This window comes from Tachypleus tridentatus, chromosome 7, assembly GCF_004210375.1.
Source record: "Tachypleus tridentatus isolate NWPU-2018 chromosome 7, ASM421037v1, whole genome shotgun sequence".
Taxonomy (NCBI): domain Eukaryota; kingdom Metazoa; phylum Arthropoda; class Merostomata; order Xiphosura; family Limulidae; genus Tachypleus; species Tachypleus tridentatus.
The window spans coordinates 112,339,405-112,366,634 of NC_134831.1; the positions used below are offsets into that span (position 1 = coordinate 112,339,405).

The following is a 27,230-nucleotide window of genomic DNA, read 5'->3' on the forward strand; positions in this document are numbered from 1 at the left end:
GTTAATGTAAAAATAAGAGTATGTAACATTACGTTAATGTTGAAATAAGGGTATGTTAACATTACGATAATGTAGAAATAAAGGTATGTTAACATTACGTTAATGTTGTAGAAAGAAGTGAATGTTAACATTACGTTAATGTAGAAAGAAGTGTATGTTAACATTACGTTAATGTTGTAGAAAGAAGGGTATGTTAACATTACGGTAATGTAGAAAGAAGGGTAGGAAACATTATGTTAATGTAGAAATAAGGGTATGTTAACATTTCGTTGATGTAGAAAGAAGAGTATTTTAACATTATGTTGATGTAGAAAGAAGGGTATGTTAACATTACGTTAATGTTGTAGAAAGAAGGGTATGTTAACATTACGTTAATTTAGAAGGAAGGGCATGTTAACATTACTTTAATGTTGAAGAAGGAAGGGTATGTTAACATTACGTCAATGTTGTAGAAAGAAGTGTATGTTAACATTACGTTAATGTAGAAAGAAGGGTATGTTAACATTTCGTTAATGTTGTACAAAGAAGGGTATACTCGTTTGTGTCAGCAATACGTTGATGGTATATGCGTTTTAAACGTATATTGATGAACCAAAATGCCACTTAAACACTGGAGTCTAAGAATGTCTGGTACAATCAAATAGAACCAGTTTTCTATTACTTAAACCCAGCCAATCATCCATTCGTTCTCCGGTTGAAACCACTGGTCACATATAACGATTTCTCTATCATTACTGCAGTATAACACTATAATGGTAGGTATGGCAATCATGATTATGCTCCCACGATGTTGTTTGGCCATTTGTTGAATTCTATGACATTTCTTTAAAATGCAAAAACACTTTGAACTAAGTTATTACCTGAAACCTGGTTTCTCAAAGTTTTGCTGAAAATTGGACGTGAAGCTTTCTTTTTATATACCATTTTCTGTGTATTGTTCAGAACTAGTTATTTTAATATTATCCCAATGTATTGTATGGTGTTCTCCTCTGATGCTACGAAGTATTATAGATTGATTGACATGATGGGGTCATGTTTGCCGACCAGGATTTTAAAATTTGTCTATTTCATGTGGGTTTTGTTGTTTCTTCAGCATATTGAAGTCCATATTCCCAGCAGTTTGATGGGTGCTATCTGATGCTTTTTGATACAAATCCTAAAATTGTATTGATTAGTATGAAGTATTATATTGAAATTTGTTGATCCAAAGGATAACGGAATAGATTCTGGACGAGCGGATAGCCTTACTATCAAAAAGGGTTTCTTTCTAGGACAACGAGGTAACTAAAACACAAACCAGTTATTTTCTGGTATCAACAGTAATAATGATAGTAAAGCGAGTAATTAACAGCTAGAGTTTGGTGATTCTAGAGGCTGTTAACAATGAGAAGTTTGGTGGTTCTAGAGGCTGTTAACAATGAGGTTGATTGATATCTGATCACCAGTCTTATTCTTATAGTTTTATGGACTTAACAAAGAATCTCTGGGTCAACCACAAAATAGGGTCCTAAGGATATCCAAAAATCCAAAAATATAAGGATCTGTAGTGTTTATTTTGAGGAGTCTTTTGATAAGGCTATTTATATGGATATAGTTATTGTGGTGGTTTACTACTACCCCAAACTTAATCACTCCAACCGATCTACTTATCGGGGTGTGACTAGTAACGGTCACTTCTGTGACTGTTCTATTCAGTTTTTAACTCCTTGAAAAAGGTTTATTAACAAACCATTCTACGCTCTACTCAATATTCAACACCGTGTCTCACAAGGAAGCCATTTTGAAAAAGGTTCATTAAGAAACCATTCTACATTATCTACTATTTTCAGTGTCATTCGTTTGTTTTTAATATAATTGTCATATATGTTATTTTTCAGCTAATTGATTTACACGTAAACAGTTATTGGTGAAGTAGGAGTGATTACATGTTACCACTTTGTAGTAAACTTCTCCTGGCATATTTATCTGTAAAAGTTTCGTAGAGGTTATCTGTGATATCCTTCTGCAGCCTGGCCCGGCATGGCCTAGCGCGTAAGGCGTGCGACTCGTAATCCGAGGGTCGCGGGTTCGCGCCCGCGTCGCGCTAAACATGCTCGCCCTCCCAGCCGTGGGGGTGTATAATGTGACGGTCAATCCCACTATTCGTTGGTAAAGAGTAGCCCAAGAGTTGGCGGTGGGTGGTGATGACTAGCTGCCTTCCCTCTAGTCTTACACTGCTAAATTAGGGACGGCTAGCACAGATAGCCCTCGAGTAGCTTTGTGCGAAATTACAAAACAAACAAACAAACCTTCTGCAGCCGTGTCACACAATTAAGTTTCAATTAATTTGTTATGTTGGCTTTGAGAGGACAACTGTATATATTGTATTACAATATCGAAATTCTCAACGAGGGTTTATAAATACACAAATACTGTACAGTTATATACAGTTACTTTAAATAAATATATAAAACATTAATAAGAAATACTTTAAACAAATATGTAAAACAATTATAGAAAACACTGAAAACTTCAGTTAGTGATAAATCCGTTTCTTGGTCACGTGGTTTGTAGTTACGGGCACTGGCTGAGTAACAAGAGAACGTACGCCGTCACGAACGAGGAAAGTGTTCTACAGCCCTGATTTTAAGCGAACAATTAGTTTCTGGCCCTTTCTTTCCCGTGGTTTCTTTTTAAGTACACCGTCTTTCTAATGTTCTTAAGTTGGCTTATCTAACCAAACAAAATATTAGGGCCACTTTAATTTTATCGTGTAGGTTAGTTAACTAACAGAGATAATAAAACAAAACCGTTTCACTGAAATCATGTAGCAGTTTGTGGAGGTCGTGCTAAGCTGTTCGATCGATGATTGGAAACTTTCTCAATCGATATTCTTGGTGATTTGTTCTTACAGCACGACACTCCGCCTATAGCCGCAGGATGCTTTACTTCATTCAGAGATGACAGAATATCCTGGTTTGATGCACTAACTTAAAAATGTGTTTGTTGTTTTGTAGTTTATCATTCTGATGAATTTAATAAATTGTTTACAAGAATACGGTAAGGATTTCCTTTAATTTTCACAAACCGTATGGTAAATTCAGTTGTGTATATAAATAAAGACTAATGACATTGTATTTGCACAAGTTTAGTTTTATAAATGTTGTTTTTCTTTGTCGTCTCAGAGAATTCTCTCTCTTCTCCTTTTCTCAGGCCCCGACATGGCCAGGTCGTTAAGGCACTCAACTCGTAATCTGAGGGTTACGGGTTCGGATCTCGTCACACAAACATGCTCGCTATTTCAACCGTGGGGGCGTTATAATGTGTGGTCAATCCCATTATTCGTTGGTAAAAGAGTAGCCCAAGAGTTGGCGGTGGGTGGTGATGACTAGCTGCCTTCCCTCTCGTCTTACACTGCTAAATTAGGGACGGCTAGCGCAGATAGCTCTCGTGTAGTTTTGCGTGAAATTAAAACAAACAAAAAACACAATCTACTAAATTAACAAATTGCACTGATAAGACAGAGTACGAGATTACTTCGAAATAGTTCTTAATTATGGAGAGTTTACACACACATATATAATCAGTACTGTCAGGAAAATTCTGGTTAGAGGACGGTTTCTCACTGAAATAATCTTGAACTGGTAACGTAGATCTAGTAAGGAGACAGTGTAATTTAATATCCTCACGTATAGCCTAATTCCAGATGATTCTTGGAAAAGTGTGATAGCAGTACTGATGTACCAAGATCTCTCACTGATGGCAGAGTAACTTAGATAGTTTTATATTTCTAGGATACGACGTGAGTCGACAGCTTTCTGACTGTAAGTTTTATCCAAACACACATCATTTATTTTTCTCTCAGTCAAGTACACCATAATATCAAAAGTTTTGGGGTAACACATCTTGAAAAGAGGGAGGGGTTGTCAATCTTTGAAACAGCTGTTACATATTAAGTAGGGGGAGGGAAGAATTGATGTAATAGCTGCCACTTCTCTTTGAGAGCAGCTTCAAGTGTTGTGACATTTTAAAATATGTCATTCCAGTACTTCGGCGGTGATTTCAATATTGTTTGAGATCATAAAATTTACTCAATAAAGATGAAGATTTTAAAGCGGTAGAGTTTCAGATCATGAGAATGTAGAAAACAAATTGTTGAAAGAGAAAATTATCTGATTTCATATCGTCTTCATGACTGAAATATGGAACCAAGAAAGTGAAACAATGTATGCTGTTATACTGAGGTATGTAAAATGTATTTTAAACGTAGATAGAAGATATACCTGGTGGTGTATTTTTCATGTGAATCATACTAATGAGGCGATTAAAGATTTAAGATATCTTAAAGCATTAGATGTATTGGAATTATATTTTAAAATTCTGAATTTTTATTACTGTTTACTTAAGATTTTTAGATGTAAATTTTCTAAAGTTCATGTCATTGAGATGATTGTTTGTTTTTGAAATTCGTATAAAGCTACACGAAGGCTATCTGCGCTAGCAGATAATTTAGCAGTGTCAGACGAGTGGGAAGGCAGCTAGTCATCACCACCCACCGCCAACTCTTTTACCAACGAATAGTAGGATTCACCATCAACCAAATATACATCACACCAGTTACTCACCTAAAGTGAATCAAGTATATCACACTAGTTACCTACCTGTAATAAACTAAATATACATCACACCAGTTACTCACCTAAAGTGAATCAAGTATATCACATTAGTTACCTACCTGTAATAAACTAAATATACATCACACCAGTTACTCACCTAAAGTGAATCAAGTATATCACACTAGTTATCTACCTGTAATAAACTAAATATACATCACACCAGTTACTCACCTAAAGTGAATCAAGTATATCACATTAGTTACCTACCTGTAATCAACTGAATATATCACACCAGTTACTCACCTAAAGTGAATCAAGTATATCACACTAGTTACCTACCTGTAATCAATCAAATATATATCACACCAGTTACTCACCTAAAGTGAATCAAGTATATCACACTAGTTACCTACCTGTAATCAATCAAATATATATCACACCAGTTACTCACCTAAAGTGAATCAAGTATATCACACTAGTTACCTACCCGTAATCAACTAAATATATCACACCAGTTACTCATCTAAAGTGAATCAAGTATATCACAATCAACTAAATATACATCACATCAGTTACTCATCGAAAGTGAATCAAGTATATCACACTAGTTACCTACCTGTAATCAATCAAATATACATCACACCACTTACTCACCTAAAGTGAATCAAGTATATCACACTAGTTACCTACCTGTAATCAACTAAATATATCACACCAGTTACTCATCGAAAGTGAATCAGGTATATCACACTAGTTACCTACCTGTAATCAACTAAATATATCACACCAGTTACTCACCTAAAGTGAATCAAGTGTATCACACTAGTTACCTACCTGCAATCAACTAAATATACATCACATCAGTTAATCACCTAAAGTGAATCAAGTATATCTCACTAGTTACCCACACTTTGACTCTGTCTTCAGTAACATCACAATTTTAGTTTAATGTCCCAGTATTTATTTTTGTCTTTAGTAAAATATCATTTTTAGTTTAATGACATAGTATTTGACTTTGTCTTCAGTAGTTGGTATTTACTTTATTTTTATTCATTAGCAACCGATTTATTCTGGTTGCTTTATTAAATGATCATCTCTAAAATTCCCGACAGTGGTACGTTTGTAGAATTTAAACACTTTAAATGGAGTTTCGATACCTGTGATGGCAGAACAGAGGTAACATAGAAACCATAAAATGTCTTAATTCTTAGAGATGTTAATTTTGTAAACTAAATTTATTGTGTGGTACAGATTATATTATCAACTTTCTAATAGCGATGTTTAGGTTGTTATTTACGCTTTGTTTGGAAATTTTATTTTATTTTCGAACTATCCATCCGATGTCCGTTTCCTAACTGATGCCCAGCAAAAATGCATTCTTTTAGTTTCGTTTCCGAAAGAGCTAGAAAATTCTCTCATAGAAATAGACGCTATCATTCTCTATGGCCTTTAGAAAGTGCTTCATGAAGCCCACGTTTAATGGTTTTTGAAGCTGGTAAGAGGTTGACCTTATGTGACCGTTGCTTCTCTATCTAATGCTGATTTTGTGCTCTGCTGTCCTAGTGACACAGAAAGCATGGACACTTTGTATAAATGGATTGCTGACCTAACAATATACAAAGGTTTTTAAATTCTCTACAAAGTTGTCAACCATATTATTCGTATATGACCAAAAAGAAGTCCGAGGTTTATGTACGTTCTCTTCAAGTGAACCGAGTTAGCAATAGGAACAGATGTTACCATTGTGAGTGACAACACCTTTGAGACTTGTTTTGGAGAAATCAATGAACAGTCTCCACTCACTTAGTTCATACATTACGGTTAACTGGTATTACTTGAGAAATATTGTTACAATAAACCAATGAACCTTCTTGCGAAAACTGTGGTATGAATTCTTTCTCTCGATTTCTGTAGCAGTAAAATGATGTCCCTGGAGAAGGTAATTTATTAACCCAAACTCCTAATCCCAAAATATCTGAAGAATCCATTGGAAGCTTCGAATCTCTTACAAAATCTCTTGCGTGAAAAGTTGTGGTTGATAAGACATTTCAGGTTGAAAACAATTCCTATCATGATTTATATTGGCATCAGATTTAGAATTAGATGAAACTGTATCATATGTCTCTGGTAGAGCTAGTACATCGGATCTTATAGCAACTGAAGTTTCGGATAAGAAATGTCTTTTATATTTCAAGTGTTGCATCCTTGTATGTAACATTAGCGAAAATAGCAGCCATCTCTGGTTTATCATGCCAGACAATTAGATTTGCAAAAGGAAAAGACGTTTTCTTCACTTTTAGTTCACAGTCTGAACTCTTCGGCAAAAATGGTGTCCATGATTTGTCTTCTAGCTGTCTCTAAATTTACTCTGCTAAATGAGGAACGGCTAGTGAAGGTAGCACTCGTGTAGCTTTGCGCGAAATTCGAAAATAAACAAATTTCTTACAAATGTAACAGAATATGTTTGGGTCACTCAAGTAACCTAGTGTTTCCATAGCGACGAATAAGTAACAATGAAAAAAATAAAAATGTTAAGGTATACACAGAACTAAATAGTATTCAGAAATGAAACCTATCAACCATTTATATACTAGCGGTGTGTTTCTCGTGGGTTCTAGAACGATGGACAAGACTCTCACGTCTCAATTGGTCTAGAGATATTTATAGCCAGTGGTTGTCAATATTTTAAACGTAACAAAATGTAACGCGATTTCAATGAAAATTATTCACTTATGTAAAAGTACATTCGACGTTTTGTTAAAAACATCTGTACGTGATGGAAAAAATGGATATTATGTTTAGAAGAATTACATACAAAACTTTCAAGACATTAAAACTATCGCAGGCCTAAGTTATTAATACTAGACTGTTTTTATTATGATATTAGAACCGTTAACATATAATTGATACTTGACTATTTTTATTATGACATTAGAACCGTTATCATATAATTGATACTTAACTGTTTTTATTATGATATTAGAACCGTTAACATGTAATTGATACTTGACTATTTTTATTATGATATTGAAACAGTTAATGCGTGATTAATACTTGAGTAGTATGGTTAATTATAATTGATAAATAGGAAGAAAACTAAAAAATTCACGTTTCTTTGTAGCGAACTGTTTCTTAGATACGTCTTGTGGTAATTCTACGAATAACCAACAAACCCTACATCGAACGCGGAATCACATTTACATTGGTTGTAATAATAACTATATCAATGATTGATGTTGACTGTTTTATAATTATTTAGTGCATTTCAGAAACGTATACGGCTTGGCTTCCTGAGGGGTTAGTTCAGTTCCTAATAAGTGTACAATTTGGCCCGCCATAGGCAGGTGGTTAGGGCACTCGATTCATAATCCAAGGGTCGCAGGTTCGAATCTCTGTCACACCAACCACGCTTGCCCTTTCAGCCATGGGGGTGTTAGAAAATTACGGTCAATCCAAATCTTCGTTGGTAAAAGAGTAGCCCAAGAGTTGGCGGTGGGCGGTGATAATTAGTTGCCTTCTCTCTAGTCTTATGCTGCTAAATTAGGGATGGCTAGCGCAGATAGACCTCATGTGGCTTTGCGCGAAAGTAAACAACAAAAGTCTATAATTCAGGGTTCGAACCCTATTACGGACATAGCACTGGTATATGAAGACAGTACGCTAAAGCAAACAAAATGAACGTTTTATTTTATTATTATTTTCTTGGCCCAAAACATCCAAGCCCACTGAACATAAGACATCTGACACTGTTGTGCCAAATTTGAAAACAAAAGTAGAGTCTACATATAGTTAGTGTAATACAGAACAACGTGGAATGGATCGTATTTGTTAATGTAGCTGATAGATTTATTTCTTTGTACTTGAAAAGAAAGCGACACAATGCTGCATCCACAACGGGTATAGAAACTCGATTTCTAACACTGTAAGAGTAGAGAGTTACTACTGTTTCTCTAGGGGGCGTAACTGAAGGAACGAGCAAAGTTACGCGTTTTGTAGAACATCCCAGTTAATTTAATGAAGATTAATCAAATCAGATCCGACTGTTAAGTCACTGCTACGTAATGATTAGTTTTCCCCTAACTCTAAGAACTACGACGTCACTAGGTTTTATTCAACCACACCGTTTAAAAAGAACGAAAAAAAATTATGTAAATGAAATAAGAAACTTGTAAGATAATCTTCATGTTAGTTTCTATAACAAAATCAAACATTTTGCTTTAAATAAAACAGGGAAGGAATTATTGCAGCTTCTAAATGTGATTCGTCAGTTCCAAAGAAATTTTTAAAGATTTTCTTATTTCAAATAATTTGTTTTATTTCTAAGCACGTGTGTTTGTGTTTCTCTTATAGCAAAGCCACATCGGGCTATCTGCTGAGTCCACCGAGGGGAACTGAACCCCCTGATTTTTAGCGTTGTAAATCCGAAGACTTACCGCTATACTAGCGGGGGGGGGGCTTTCTAAGCATGTCTTGGTGATTTACTGTAAAACATCGCGTTTACGTGATAGCATTAAACAGAGTTTCAGCTTTCAAACTACACGTCTGAACTTCTGAAACTGTAGTCATGTAGATTTACGGGAACACATTGCTCGAGAACATAAAAAGTCGTGCCGAACAGTTGAAAACTGAACCGTGTAATTTTAAACCGAGCAAAACAAACATAGAAAACACGTCTACTGAAATTTCAGTAGTAAGGATATTTTATTCAAATTGTCAATGTCCAAAGCGACAGAAATCTGAAGAAAGAATCCATAACTTCTGTGATGGTATATAAAAGGATGAAATTCACGTACCGAGATTTCAAAATAACAAAACACCACTGAAACGCCCGTTAATGTAACTCAGTAGGTTATTTAAACAGGAATGTTGTTTGTAAGAGTTTAATTTTACTGATTATAAAATGTGGTGGAATGCAAAGTTATAAGACATTAATTTGTGTTATTTAACAATCATTTGTATTATTTTACGATCTTATATGACATAATATTCTAATATTTCCAACACAAATGTCTAAGTATTTGAGGGATATATCAGTGGTAAATATTTTTCATTCTTTTTTAAATAATAATTAATTAATTTCTACCATCTGTCTATCTGTCTGTTTATGTCTCTGTTTGTCTATCCATCAGATTTTTTTTAAATAGCATGTAGAATAAAGTACGATATCAACATATACTACAAGACTTTAGAAATGTAATCCCTTCACTCAGGCCAGACATGGCCAGATGCTCGACTCGAAATATGAGGGTTGCAGGTTCGAATCCCTGTCACATCAAATGTGCTCGCCCTTTCAGTCGTAGAGGTGTTATAAAGTTACGATCAATCTCACTATTCTTTGGTAAAATTGTAATCCAAGAGTTAGCGGTGGATGATGATGACTAGCTGCCTTCCCTCTCGTCCTACACTGCTAACTTAGGGACGGCTAGCGTAGATAGCCCTCGAGTAGCTTTGCGCGAAATTCAAACCAAACCCTTCACTACATTAACGTGTAGCTGACTGTTTGAAGAAACTAAGGTGACTTTACAAATCGTGTCTACTAGCATGACGTAGATTGGCAACAAATTGGCAATTAATACGTGAGATTATTAAACATGTGTTCGTTCGTGATGTAAGTAGGAACCAATGGACTTCACATCAGTAGCGTAGTTTGTTCTATCGAGCTCTGACCTTTAGGATAATAAACTCTCGAACTTACCACTGAATTACCGCGGGGGTTGAGGGTATATATCTATGGTAAATAAAAAAAAAACCTTCTTCACAGGCGTACACTGATTTACTTATGAATTTCTGAAACTAATTCTTTGGTAAAAACTTCAGTAATAAACATTATTTTGCGTGTTGTTTAATGGAAAAAAAAAATTATAGGCAGGATAACAGCGCGTGAGGTGAAGAAGTGTCAAGTGCCGTAGCGTAGTCGATGTTAGAGTTAATCATGCATGCTGGACTCTTACCTAAAAATATTAACGCCACCTGTGGGATGCAGTTTTAAAAAAAACCAAAACGTTTTTTCAACGTGGAGCAATTTCAAATCATGTTTCCAGAGCACGTGATATAAACTGTTCTATTTCACGGTTCATAAATCAGAGAAGGTTGAGGGAAACATGGAAAACTGACATGGTAACACGTTAATGTTTCTATATTTCGCCATGGGAGTCATAACCATATTTTGTACACTACTTGTTTATAAGCTCTTGGAAACAGTGTGATGAATAAGTCATTAAAACATTCATCTGGTTAATCATTTAAGATCGTGTTTTAGAAGTGCTTCGTGTTCGTTTCGGGCCTCAGTTCGAGTAGTTCTAAGTTAAGATCGTGTTTTAGAAGTGCTTCGTGTTCGTTTCGGGCCTCAGTTCGAGTAGTTCTAAGTTCGATCAGCATTACCGCTGAACAAACTTTACAATTTCAGCTGTGGGTGTGTCACAAGTGTGACAATCACTATCCTTATTGTTTCTCATCAGAATATAATATAAATCATTTCAGCTTTGGGTGTGTTACAAGAGTGACAATCATTAACATTATTGTTGAGGAGGCTCATCAGAATATAATACAAATCATTTCAGCTGTGGATGTGTCATAAATGGGAACCCAACTCTTACGTAGGCGCCAAGAACACTACTAATCCAAGAATGTGTGGATCTTAATATAAAATAAATGAAAATAAAATAGAGAGATTTTGAAGACTATTGCTGCAAGGGGTGTCCGTATAACAACAAACAGATACTGCCAGTTAGAAACCCAAGGGGTGTCCGTTTAACAACAAACAGATACTGCCAGGAAGAAACCCAAGGGGTGTCCGTATAACAACAAACAGATACCGCCAGTTAGAAACCCAAGGGGTGTCCGTTTAACAACAAACAGATACTGCCAGGTAGAAACCCAAGGGGTGTCCGTATAACAACAAACAGATACCGCCAGTTAGAAACCAAAGATGTGTCCGTATAACAACAACAATGAACCGCCATGCAGAAAGTTCCTTTTCTCAAATTTTAAGCGGCTCATCGGCAAGATTAAAAGCTTGTGGCGTTAAAATGTGGACTTCGAACCCCAGGGTAGACACGGTACAACCCAACAATATATTAAACGCCTTAATGGTGAGTGAATAAAAGAAGAAAGTAAATATAATGAATATGTTCAGAACAAGAGTCGATTAGTTCAGACATTTGATGAAAAAGTCGAAATAATCGTCTTGGTTATTTACCAAATTACTTCTATTGGTAATATTGATATGCGACATGATAATTAAAAGATTAATACGTAATATTGGTCTTAGATACGATAAATAACAGATTAAAAAGTAATTTTGATCTTAGATATAATAATTAACAGATTAATACGTAATGTTGGTCTTAGATATGATAATTAACAGATTAATGCGTAATGTTGGTCTTAGATATGATAATTAACAGATTAATATGTAATGTTGGTCTTAGATATGATAATTAACAGATTAACACGTAATGTTGGTCTTAGATATGATATTTAACAGATTAATACGTAATGTTGGTCTTAGATATGATAATTAACAGATTAATATGTAATGTTGGTCTTAGATATGATAATTAACAGATTAATACGTAATGTTGGTCTTAGATATGATATTTAACAGATTAATGCGTAATGTTCGTCTTAGATATGATAATTTACAGATTAATACGTAATGTTGGTCTTAGATATGATAATTAAAATATTAATATGTAATGTTGGTCTTAGATATGATAATTAACAGATTAATACGTAATGTTGGTCTTAGATATGATAATTTACATATTAATACGTAATGTTGGTCTTAGATATGATAATTAAAATATTAATATGTAATGTTGGTCTTAGATATAATGATTTACAGATTAATACGTAATGTTGGTCTTAGATATGATAATTAAAATATTAATATGTAATGTTGGTCTTAGATATGATAATTAACAGATTAATACGTAATGTTGATCTTAGATATGATAATTAACAGATTAATACGTAATGTTGGTCTTAGATATAATAATTAACAGATTAACAAGTAATGTTGGTCTTAGATATGATAATTTACAGATTAACACGTAATGTTGGTCTTAGATATGATAATTAACAGATTAATGCGTAATGTTGGTCTTAGATATGATAATTTACAGATTAATACGTAATGTTGGTCTTAGATATGATAATTAAAATATTAATATGTAATGTTGGTCTTAGATATGATAATTAACAGATTAATACGTAATGTTCGTCTTAGATATGATAATTTACAGATTAATACGTAATGTTGGTCTTAGATATGATAATTAAAATATTAATATTTAATGTTGGTCTTAGATATAATAATTTACAGATTAATACGTAATGTTGGTCTTAGATATGATAAGTAAAATATTAATATGTAATGTTGGTCTTAGATATGATAATTAACAGATTAATATGTAATGTTGGTCTTAGATATGATAATTAACAGATTAATACGTAATGTTGGTGTTAGATATGATAATTAACAGATTAACACGTAATGTTGGTCTTAGATATGATAATTAACAGATTAATACGTAACGTTGGTCTTAGATATGATAATTAACAGATTAATACGTAATGTTGATCTTAGATATGATAATTAACAGATTAATACGTAATGTTGATCTTAGATATGATAATTAAAATATTAATATGTAATGTTGGTCTTAGATATGATAATTAGCAGATTAATACGTAATGTTGGTCTTAGATATAATAATTAACAGATTAACAAGTAATGTTGGTCTTAGATATGATAATTTACAGATTAACACGTAATGTTGGTCTTAGATATGATAATTTACAGATTAACACGTAATGTTGGTCTTAGATATGATAATTAACAGATTAACAAGTAATGTTGGTCTTAGATATGATAATTTACAGATTAACACGTAATGTTGGTCTTAGATATGATAATTAACAGATTAATGCGTAATGTTGGTCTTAGATATGATAATTTACAGATTAATACGTAATGTTGGTCTTAGATATGATAATTAAAATATTAATATGTAATGTTGGTCTTAGATATGATAATTAACAGATTAATACGTAATGTTGGTCTTAGATATGATAATTTACAGATTAATACGTAATGTTGGTCTTAGATATGATAATTAAAATATTAATATGTAATGTTGGTCTTAGATATAATAATTTACAGATTAATACGTAATGTTGGTCTTAGATATGATAAGTAAAATATTAATATGTAATGTTGGTCTTAGATATGATAATTAACAGATTAATATGTAATGTTGGTCTTAGATATGATAATTAACAGATTAATACGTAATGTTGGTGTTAGATATGATAATTAACAGATTAACACGTAATGTTGGTCTTAGATATGATAATTAACAGATTAATACGTAACGTTGGTCTTAGATATGATAATTAACAGATTAATACGTAATGTTGATCTTAGATATGATAATTAACAGATTAATACGCAATGTTGATCTTAGATATGATAATTAAAATATTAATATGTAATGTTGGTCTTAGATATGATAATTAGCAGATTAATACGTAATGTTGGTCTTAGATATGATAATTAGCAGATTAACACGTAATGTTGGTCTTAGATATGATAATTAACAGATTAATGCGTAATGTTGGTCTTAGATATGATAATTTACAGATTAATACGTAATGTTGGTCTTAGATATGATAATTAAAATATTAATATGTAATGTTGGTCTTAGATATGATAATTAACAGATTAATACGTAATGTTGGTCTTAGATATGATAATTTACAGATTAATACGTAATGTTGGTCTTAGATATGATAATTAAAATATTAATATTTAATGTTGGTCTTAGATATAATAATTTACAGATTAATACGTAATGTTGGTCTTAGATATGATAAGTAAAATATTAATATGTAATGTTGGTCTTAGATATGATAATTAACAGATTAATATGTAATGTTGGTCTTAGATATGATAATTAACAGATTAATACGTAATGTTGGTGTTAGATATGATAATTAACAGATTAACACGTAATGTTGGTCTTAGATATGATAATTAACAGATTAATACGTAACGGTGGTCTTAGATATGATAATTAACAGATTAATACGTAATGTTGATCTTAGATATGATAATTAACAGATTAATACGTAATGTTGATCTTAGATATGATAATTAAAATATTAATATGTAATGTTGGTCTTAGATATGATAATTAGCAGATTAATACGTAATGTTGGTCTTAGATATAATAATTAACAGATTAACAAGTAATGTTGGTCTTAGATATGATAATTTACAGATTAACACGTAATGTTGGTCTTAGATATGATAATTTACAGATTAACACGTAATGTTGGTCTTAGATATGATAATTAACAGATTAACAAGTAATGTTGGTCTTAGATATGATAATTTACAGATTAACACGTAATGTTGGTCTTAGATATGATAATTAACAGATTAATGCGTAATGTTGGTCTTAGATATGATAATTTACAGATTAATACGTAATGTTGGTCTTAGATATGATAATTAAAATATTAATATGTAATGTTGGTCTTAGATATGATAATTAACAGATTAATACGTAATGTTGGTCTTAGATATGATAATTTACAGATTAATACGTAATGTTGGTCTTAGATATGATAATTAAAATATTAATATGTAATGTTGGTCTTAGATATAATAATTTACAGATTAATACGTAATGTTGGTCTTAGATATGATAAGTAAAATATTAATATGTAATGTTGGTCTTAGATATGATAATTAACAGATTAATATGTAATGTTGGTCTTAGATATGATAATTAACAGATTAATACGTAATGTTGGTGTTAGATATGATAATTAACAGATTAACACGTAATGTTGGTCTTAGATATGATAATTAACAGATTAATACGTAACGTTGGTCTTAGATATGATAATTAACAGATTAATACGTAATGTTGATCTTAGATATGATAATTAACAGATTAATACGCAATGTTGATCTTAGATATGATAATTAAAATATTAATATGTAATGTTGGTCTTAGATATGATAATTAGCAGATTAATACGTAATGTTGGTCTTAGATATGATAATTAGCAGATTAATACGTAATGTTGATCTTAGATATGATAATTAACAGATTAATACGTAATGTTTATCTTAGATATGATAATTAACAGATTAATACTTAATGTTGATCTTAGATATGATAATTAACAGATTAACACGTAATGTTGGTCTTAGAAAGTCTGTTACGCGTAATCTATTCCAAATGTTAATAAGTGAGGATGTGTTTGTTAGAAGTATCAGGATATTTAGTTCGTAATAAAATAATATATTGTGATAGAAGTAACAAACAATTAAAACTAGTTTCGATTTTATCTTTTTCTATGGTTGCAAACGATTTTGAACTTGAATATAAAACCAAAGTAAAACATATTATTACACACTTATAGGATGCTGAACCTGGGATACTGTTTCATCTTTCATCTAATATCCTTTGTTTGATTTCCAGTTTCCACGACACGTTGTCTCCTTACGTCCAGTCTTTCGTCACATTATTATACACATTAGGGTTAGGTTCGCCTCAGGTTCTAGCTTAAACTAACAAAATAACCCATTATCACTACTTTGTGATATAACGTTTGGTACAAGTCACTACCGTGATCTGGTACGTGTCACTGTTTGTCCAGCTATAGATAAAGTTTGACATACATAGGCTGTTAATGCACTACACTATAGCTTGTATTCCCTCGATCGTTTCTTACAGAGTCAGACTGTTGATAACAAGATAGTTGAAAAACTGTATTTTTGGTAAATTCTACCTTAGTTCTCAAGTTCAATAAATGGTGCACGAGCTTGTTTGCTCTTCAGATTTGTTTTTACTTTTATACTTTAGTATCTCAGATTTCTTCAAGTAAACTATTTCTTATAACATGGGCAAAAATAATTTGTACTAAGTTTCTTATCATAAATCTTGCGATGATTAATCTCTCAGAATGTTAAAATGAAACTTCCAACGGGATGAGATAGTAAGGAACATTATATTTTTAAACAGGATATATTTTGTTGTGAAATAAATATGTTTAATGTCTTTGATTAAGATTGTGTTTTCTCAAAATTTCAAACGTTCTTACCAAAACATTTTCCGGAACCAAACCTTTGAATATTTTCACTTTAAATCAGTGCTAATATAAATTTGAATACTTTTGTTTCCGACTACAACTTTGTTATTAAAGCTACACTTCGTGTTTAGGTTGGAGTTAATATATGTACTTTATATCATCAATTCATTTAAATTAAATGTTTGTTATTTAGTAAACTGACTGTCGGTGTTTCATAACAAACATTATTGTAATTAAAAAAGGATACTATTGGATAGTTCACTTGAATAGAGTATTGTCCGTAGTAGTCAAAGGTTCTGTGTTGGAATCTCAATACTGTCGTTTCTTTTCACTTTAAAAATGACTTTCATTGTTACACTTTATGAATTAAATACTGTTTACATTGTTGTAATATATTTTATTGTTGGACAGTTTTATTATTTGTTCTCGTTTAACCTTTAATTTTTATGCTTCAGCTTTTTTCCTTCTTGACTTCTGTCTTAACTGTTTCATCATTCGTAGCAGAATTTCAGTCTCGTGCTTTATGTTGTTTTTATCATGAACTGTATTCAAATCACTACATTATTTTCACTAAAAGTACACTTCTGACACCAGTGTTGTATCGTATTCTATAGTTAGGCGGGCTGTAATGCTAAGATCAGTCTACAAAACGACAACAAAGTAAATTAATTTATTTTTCTCTATCGTTTCTGCAAGTTGCTCTCACGTGTACTTTGAAGGTCTAATGTAAGAACTAAATATAATTTTCGAGACTAATACCTAACTTTTAAAATTTTATTATTAATCACTCAATAAACTGAATAAACAAAATACTTCCCATTTTAATCCCCGAATAAGTTTTCTGATACTAAAATGAATCATTCACTTATTATTTAATAATTTCTCATGCGTTATCGGTTCCTTGTTAATACAGTGGTAAGTCTACGGATTTACAACGTTGAAATCAGGGGTTCTATTCCCCTCTGTGGACTTTGCTATAAGAAAACACATACACTCACATATTTGTTACTAATTCACTGACTTTTGTACTCAAACTATGCTCAGTTTCCACTCACTACTCCAAATATCCAGATCAACTCATCATGGATCCTTTAGCAAATCTCTAAATTCAATTATTGAAAATCCAGATTACACCAATGCATGGAGGAACAGAAGCACGTGTTATTTTGTCCAGAAATGATGAGAGTATGATAACAGTTGTAAAGGTATTAGTGAAGACTGCGATTTCTTTTTACCGCTAGGGGGAATCGAGCCATGAATCCTCGGATATACAGTCGAGAAAGATAACTCCTTGGCCGCACCTTGCTTACTATTACTATATTTTAGTATATGAAACCCATTACGATGTCAGAGCAATTTGTTTTCTTCTTTCTTTATTATTGAGTGTTGCAACTTCACTTTAGTATCTTGGTTTGATAGGTTAAACTGTTTTTCACTGTTGGAATTATGTCTGGTTGTGTAATTCGTACGGATACTGGTTTTATTTGAGGGCTGGTGTAAAAAGTTACACAATGGGCTTTCTGCGATCTCTTCCCCGCGGGGAATCGAGCTATGGTTTAGAGTATTGTGAGTCCTTCCTCTTATATAGCCTCCCCCAGTGGTATAGCAGCACGTCTGTAAACTTAACACGCTAGAAATTGAGTTTCAATACCCATGGTGGGCGGAGCACAGATAGCCCATTTTTAATCAGAGTATATACTAAATGTTTTCCATAAAGACTGTTGATACGTCATTTTTAATAGGACAATATACTAAATGTTTTCCACAAAGACTGTTGATACGTCATTTTTAATAGGACAATATACTAAATGTTTTCCACAAAGACTGTTGATACGTTAATAGGACTAGATTTCCACAATATCCAGTCATTTTTTATATGACTGATAAATGATGTCATATATCACATTATTGTGATAGGTCACAATAATAGTATACATTATTAGTATTAATGTATACTAATAGTATACGTCATTTTTAATAGGACAATATACTAAATGTTTTCCACAAAGACTGTTGATACGTCATTTTTAAGAGGACAATGTACTAAATGTTTTCCACAAAGACTGTTGATACGTCATTTTTAATAGGACAATGTACAAAATGTTTTCCACAAAGACTGTTGATACGTCATTTTTAATAGGACAATGAACTAAATGTTTTTCACAAAGACTGTTGATACGTCATTTTTAATAGGACAATGTACTAAATGTTTTCCATAAAGACTGTTGATACGTCATTTTTAATGGGACAATGTACTAAATGTTTTCCACAAAGACTGTTAATACGTCATTTTTAATAGGACTATATACTAAATGTTTTCCACAAAGACTGTTGATACGTCATTTTTAATAGGACAATATACTAAATGTTTTGCACAAAGACTGTTGATACGTCATTTTAATAGGACAATGTACTAAATGTTTTCCACAAAGACTGTTGATACGTAATTTTTAATAGGACAATATACTAAATGTTTTCCACAAAGACTGTTGATACGTCATTTTTAATAAGACAATGTACTAAATGTTTTCCACAAAAACTGTTGATACGTCATTTTTAATAGGACAATATACTAAATGTTTTCCACAAAGACTGTTGATACGTCATTTTTAATAGGACAATATACTTAATGTTTTCCACAAAGACTGTTCATACGTCATTTTTAATAGGACAATGTACTAAATGTATTCCACAAAGACTGTTGATACGTCATTTTTAATAGGACAATGTACTAAATGTTTTCCATAAAGACTGTTCATACGTCATTTTTAATAGGACAATGTACTAAATGTTTTCCACAAAGACTGTTGATACGTCATTTTAATAGGACTATATACTAAATGTTTTCCACAAAGACTGTTGATACGTCATTTTAATAGGACAATATACTAAATGTTTTCCACAAAGACTGTTGATACGTCATTTTTAATAGGACAATGTACTAAATGTTTTCCACAAAGACTGTTGATACGTCATTTTTAATAGGACAATATACTAAATGTTTTCCACAAAGACTGTTGATACGTCATTTTTAATAAGACAATGTACTAAATGTTTTCCACAAAAACTGTTGATACGTCATTTTTAATAGGACAATTTACTAAATGTTTTCCACAAAGACTGTTGATACGTCATTTTTAAGAGGACAATATACTAAATGTTTTCCACAAAGACTGTTCATACGTCATTTTTAATAGGACAATGTACTAAATGTATTCCACAAAGACTGTTCATACGTCATTTTTAATAGGACAACGTACTAAATGTTTTCCACAAAGACTGTTGATACGTCATTTTTAATAGGACAATATACTAAATGTTTTCCACAAAGACTGTTGATACGTCATTTTTAATAGGACAATATACTAAATGTTTTCCACAAAGACTGTTGATACGTCATTTTTAATAAGCCAATGTACTAAATGTTTTCCACAAAGACTGTTGATTCGTTATTTTTAATAGGACAATTTACTAAATTTTTTTAACAAAGACTGTTGATACGTCATTTTTAATAGGACTATATACTAAATGTTTTCCACAAAGACTGTTGATACGTCATTTTTAATAGGACAATATACCTAGTGTTTTCCACAAAGACTGTTGATACGTCATTTTTAATAGGACAATGTACTAAATGTTTTCCACAAAGACTGTTGATACGTCATTTTTAATAGGACAATATACTAAATGTTTTCCACAAAGACTGTTAAAACGTCATTTTTTATTAGGACAATATACTAAATGTTTTCCACAAAGACTGTTGATACGTCGTTTTAAAGAGGACAATATACTAAATGTTTTCCACAAAGACTGTTGATACGTCATTTTTAATAGGACAATGTACTAAATCTTTTCCACAAAGACTGTTGATACGTCATTTTTAATAGGACAATGTACTAAATCTTTTCCACAAAAACTGTTGATACGTCATTTTTAATAGGACAACGTACTAAATGTTTTCCACAAAGACTGTTGATACGTCATTTTTAATAGGACAACGTACTAAATGTTTTCCACAAAGACTGTTGATACGTCATTTTTAATAGGACAACGTACTAAATGTTTTCCACAAAGACTGTTGATACGTCATTTTTAATAGGACAATATACTAAATATTTTCCACAAAGACTGTTGATACGTCATTTTTATAGGACAATATACTAAATGTTTTCCACAAAGACTGTTGATACGTCATTTTTAATAGGACAATGTACTAAATGTTTTCCACAAAGACTGTTGATATGTCATTTTTAATAGGACAATATACTAAATGTTTTCCACAAAGACTGTTGATACGTCATTTTTAATAGGACAATGTACTAAATGTTTTCCACAAAGACTGTTGATACGTCATTTTTAAGAAGACAATATGCAAAATGTTTTCCACAAAGACTGTTGATACGTCATCTTTAATAAGCCAATGTACTAAATGTTTTCCACAAAGACTGTTGATACGTCATCTTTAATAAGCCAATGTACTAAATGTTTTCCACAAAGATTGTTGATACGTTATTTTTAATAGGACAATTTACTAAATGTTTTTCACAAGGACTGTTGATACGTCATTTTTTATAGGACAATGTACTAAATGTTTTCAATAAAGACTGTTGATACGTCATTTTTAATAGGACAATGTACTAAATGTTTTCCACAAAGACTATTAATACGTCATTTTTAATAGGACTATATACTAAATGTTTTCCACAAAGACTGTTGATACGACATTTTTAATAGGACAATATACCTAGTGTTTTCCACAAAGACTGTTGATACGTCATTTTAAAGAGGAAAATGTATCAAATGTTTTCCATAAAGACTGTTGATACGTCATTTTTAAGAGGACAATGTACCAAATGTTTTCCACAAAGACTGTTGATACATCATTTTTAATAGGACAATATACTAAATGTTTTCCACAAAGACTGTTCATACGTCATTTTTAAGAAGACAATATACTAAATGTTTTCCACAAAGACTGTTGATACGTCATTTTTAAGAGGACAATGTACTAAATCTTTTCCACAAAGACTGTTGATACGTCATTTTAAAGAGGAAAATGTATCAAATGTTTTCCATAAAGACTGTTGATACGTCATTTTTAAGAGGACAATGTACCAAATGTTTTCCACAAAGACTGTTGATACATCATTTTTAATAGGACAATATACTAAATGTTTTCCACAAAGACTGTTGATACGTCATTTTTAAGAAGACAATATACTAAATGTTTTCCACAAAGACTGTTGATACGTCATTTTAAAGAGGACAATATACTAAATGTTTTCCACAAAGACTGTTGATACGTTATTTTTAATAGTACAATATACTAAATGTTTTCCACAAAGACTGTTGATACGTTATTTTTAATAGGACAATATACTAAATGTTTTCCACAAAGACTGTTGATACGTCATTTTTAAGAAGACAATGTACTAAATGTTTTCCACAAAGACTGTTGATACGTCATTTTTAATAGGACAATATACTAAATGTTTTCCACAAAGACTGTTGATACGTCATTTTTAAGAGGACAATGTACTAAATGTTTTCCACAAAGACTGTTGATACGTCATTTTTAATAGGACAATGTACAAAATGTTTTCCACAAAGACTGTTGATACGTCATTTTTAATAGGACAATGAACTAAATGTTTTTCACAAAGACTGTTGATACGTCATTTTTAATAGGACAATGTACTAAATGTTTTCCATAAAGACTGTTGATACGTCATTTTTAATGGGACAATGTACTAAATGTTTTCCACAAAGACTGTTAATACGTCATTTTTAATAGGACTATATACTAAATGTTTTCCACAAAGACTGTTGATACGTCATTTTTAATAGGACAATATACTAAATGTTTTCCACAAAGACTGTTGATACGTCATTTTTAATAGGACAATGTACTAAATGTTTTCCACAAAGACTGTTGATACGTCATTTTTAATAGGACAATATACTAAATGTTTTCCACAAAGACTGTTGATACGTCATTTTTAATAAGACAATGTACTAAATGTTTTCCACAAAAACTGTTGATACGTCATTTTTAATAGGACAATATACTAAATGTTTTCCACAAAGACTGTTGATACGTCATTTTTAATAGGACAATATACTTAATGTTTTCCACAAAGACTGTTGATACGTCATTTTTAATAGGACAATGTACTAAATGTTTTCCACAAAGACTGTTGATACGTCATTTTTAATAGGACAATGTACTAAATGTTTTCCATAAAGACTGTTCATACGTCATTTTTAATAGGACAATGTACTAAATGTTTTCCACAAAGACTGTTAATACGTCATTTTTAATAGGACAATATACTAAATGTTTTCCACAAAGACTGTTGATACGTCATTTTTAATAGGACAATATACTAAATGTTTTCCACAAAGACTGTTGATACGTCATTTTTAATAGGACAATGTACTAAATGTTTTCCACAAAGACTGTTGATACGTCATTTTTAATAGGACAATATACTAAATGTTTTCCACAAAGACTGTTGATACGTCATTTTTAATAAGACAATGTACTAAATGTTTTCCACAAAACTGTTGATACGTCATTTTTAATAGGACAATTTACTAAATGTTTTCCACAAAGACTGTTGATACGTCATTTTTAAGAGGACAATATACTAAATGTTTTCCACAAAGACTGTTGATACGTCATTTTTAATAGGACAATGTACTAAATGTTTTCCACAAAGACTGTTGATACGTCATTTTTAATAGGACAACGTACTAAATGTTTTCCACAAAGACTGTTGATACGTCATTTTTAATAGGACAATATACTAAATGTTTTCCACAAAGACTGTTGATACGTCATTTTTAATAGGACAATATACTAAATGTTTTCCACAAAGACTGTTGATACGTCATTTTTAATAAGCCAATGTACTAAATGTTTTCCACAAAGACTGTTGATTCGTTATTTTTAATAGGACAATTTACTAAATTTTTTTCACAAAGACTGTTGATACGTCATTTTTAATAGGACAATATACTAAATGTTTTCCACAAAGACTGTTGATACGTCATTTTTAATAGGACAATATACCTAATGTTTTCCACAAAGACTGTTGATACGTCATTTTTAATAGGACAATGTACTAAATGTTTTCCACAAAGACTGTTGATACGTCATTTTAATAGGACAATATACTAAATGTTTTCCACAAAGACTGTTAAAACGTCATTTTTTATTAGGACAATATACTAAATGTTTTCCACAAAGACTGTTGATACGTCGTTTTAAAGAGGACAATATACTAAATGTTTTCCACAAAGACTGTTGATACGTCATTTTTAATAGGACAATGTACTAAATCTTTTCCACAAAGACTGTTGATACGTCATTTTTAATAGGACAATGTACTAAATCTTTTCCACAAAGACTGTTGATACGTCATTTTTAATAGGACAACGTACTAAATGTTTTCCACAAAGACTGTTGATACGTCATTTTTAATAGGACAACGTACTAAATGTTTTCCACAAAGACTGTTGATACGTCATTTTTAATAGGACAACGTACTAAATGTTTTCCACAAAGACTGTTGATACGTCATTTTTAATAGGACAATATACTAAATATTTTCCACAAAGACTGTTGATACGTCATTTTTATAGGACAATATACTAAATGTTTTCCACAAAGACTGTTGATACGTCATTTTTAATAGGACAATGTACTAAATGTTTTCCACAAAGACTGTTGATATGTCATTTTTAATAGGACAATATACTAAATGTTTTCCACAAAGACTGTTGATACGTCATTTTTAATAGGACAATGTACTAAATGTTTTCCACAAAGACTGTTGATACGTCATTTTTAAGAAGACAATATGCAAAATGTTTTCCACAAAGACTGTTGATACGTCATCTTTAATAAGCCAATGTACTAAATGTTTTCCACAAAGACTGTTGATACGTCATCTTTAATAAGCCAATGTACTAAATGTTTTCCACAAAGACTGTTGATACGTTATTTTTAATAGGACAATTTACTAAATGTTTTTCACAAGGACTGTTGATACGTCATTTTTTATAGGACAATGTACTAAATGTTTTCAATAAAGACTGTTGATACGTCATTTTAATAGGACAATGTACTAAATGTTTTCCACAAAGACTGTTGATACGTCATTTTTAATAGGACAATATACTAAATGTTTTCCACAAAGACTGTTGATACGACATTTTAATAGGACAATATACCTAAATGTTTTCCACAAAGACTGTTGATACGTCATTTTAAAGAGGAAAATGTATCAAATGTTTTCCACAAAGACTGTTGATACGTTATTTTTAATAGGACAATATACTAAATGTTTTCCACAAAGACTGTTGATACGTCATTTTTAATAGGACAATATACTAAATGTTTTCCACAAAGACTGTTGATACGTCATTTTTAAGAAGACAATGTACTAAATGTTTTCCACAAAGACTGTTGATACGTCATTTTTAATAGGACAATATACTAAATGTTTTCCACAAAGACTGTTGATACGTCATTTTTAAGAAGACAATGTACTAAATGTTTTCCACAAAGACTGTTGATACGTCATTTTTAAGAAGACAATATACTAAATGTTTTCCACAAAGACTGTTGATACGTCATTTTTAATAGGACAATATACTAAATGTTTTCCACAAAGACTGTTGATACGTCATTTTTAATAGGACAATGTACTAAATGTTTTCCACAAAGACTGTTGATACGTCATTTTTAATAGGACAATGTACTAAATGTTTTCCACAAAGACTGTTGATACGTCATTTTTAATAGGACAACGTACTAAATGTTTTCCACAAAGACTGTTGATACGTCATTTTTAATAGGACAACGTACTAAATGTTTTCCACAAAGACTGTTGATACGTCATTTTAATAGGACAATGTAACTAAATGTTTTCCACAAAGACTGTTGATACGTCATTTTTTAATAGGACAATATACTAAATGTTTTCCACAAAGACTGTTGATACGTCATTTTTAATAGGACAATATACTAAATGTTTTCCACAAAGACTGTTGATACGTCATTTTAATAAGACAATGTACTAAATGTTTTCCACAAAACTGTTGATACGTCATTTTAATAGGACAATGTACTAAATGTTTTCCACAAAGACTGTTGATACGTCATTTTAATAAGACAATATACTAAATGTTTTCCACAAAGACTGTTGATACGTCATTTTAATAGGACAATGTACTAAATGTTTTCCACAAAGACTGTTGATACGTCATTTTAATAGGACAATGTACTAAATCTTTTCCACAAAGACTGTTGATACGTCATTTTTAATAGGACAACGTACTAAATGTTTTCCACAAAGACTGTTGATACGTCATTTTTAATAGGACAATATACTAAATGTTTTCCACAAAGACTGTTGATACGTCATTTTTAATAGGACAATGTACTAAATGTTTTCCACAAAGACTGTTGATACGTCATTTTTAAGAAGACAATATACTAAATGTTTTCCACAAAGACTGTTGATACGTCATTTTTAATAGGACAATATACTAAATGTTTTCCACAAAGACTGTTGATACGTCATTTTTAATAGGACAATATACTAAATGTTTTCCACAAAGACTGTTGATACGTCATTTTTAATAGGACAATGTACTAAATGTTTTCCACAAAGACTGTTGATACGTCATTTTTAATAAGACAATATACTAAATGTTTTCCACAAAGACTGTTGATACGTCGTTTTTTATAGGACAATGTACTAAATGTTTTCCACAAAGACTGTTGATACGTCATTTTTAATAGGACAATATACCTAGTGTTTTCCACAAAGACTGTTGATACGTCGTTTTAAAGAGGACAATATACTAAATGTTTTCCACAAAGACTGTTGATACGTTATTTTTAATAGTACAATATACTAAATGTTTCCACAAAGACTGTTGATACGTTATTTTTAATAGGACAATATACTAAATGTTTTCCACAAAGACTGTTGATACGTCATTTTTAAGAAGACAATGTACTAAATGTTTTCCACAAAGACTGTTGATACGTCATTTTTAATAGGACAATATACTAAATGTTTTCCACAAAGACTGTTGATACGTCATTTTTAAGAAGACAATGTACTAAATGTTTTCCACAAAGACTGTTGATACGTCATTTTTAATAGGACAATATACTAAATGTTTTCCACAAAGACTGTTGATACGTCATTTTTAAGAAGACAATGTATTAAATGTTTTCCACAAAGACTGTTGATACGTCATTTTTAAGAGGACAATATACTAAATGTTTTCCACAAAGACTGTTGATACATCATTTTTAATAGGATAATGTACTAAATGTTTTCCACAAAGACTGTTGATACGTCATTTTTAAGAGGACAACGTACTAAATGTTTTCCACAAAGACTGTTGATACGTCATTTTTAAGAGGACAACGTACTAAATGTTTTCCACAAAGACTGTTGATACGTCATTTTTAAGAGGACAACGTACTAAATGTTTTCC

At 31.4% G+C, this 27,230-nt stretch overlaps 1 pseudogene; it reads right to left on the reverse strand.

Annotated features, from left to right (window-relative positions):
- Positions 1-10,454: 10,454 nt before the first annotated feature.
- Positions 10,455-27,230, reverse strand: part of LOC143257775 (alpha-catulin-like) — an 80,293-nt pseudogene continuing 63,517 nt past the window's right edge.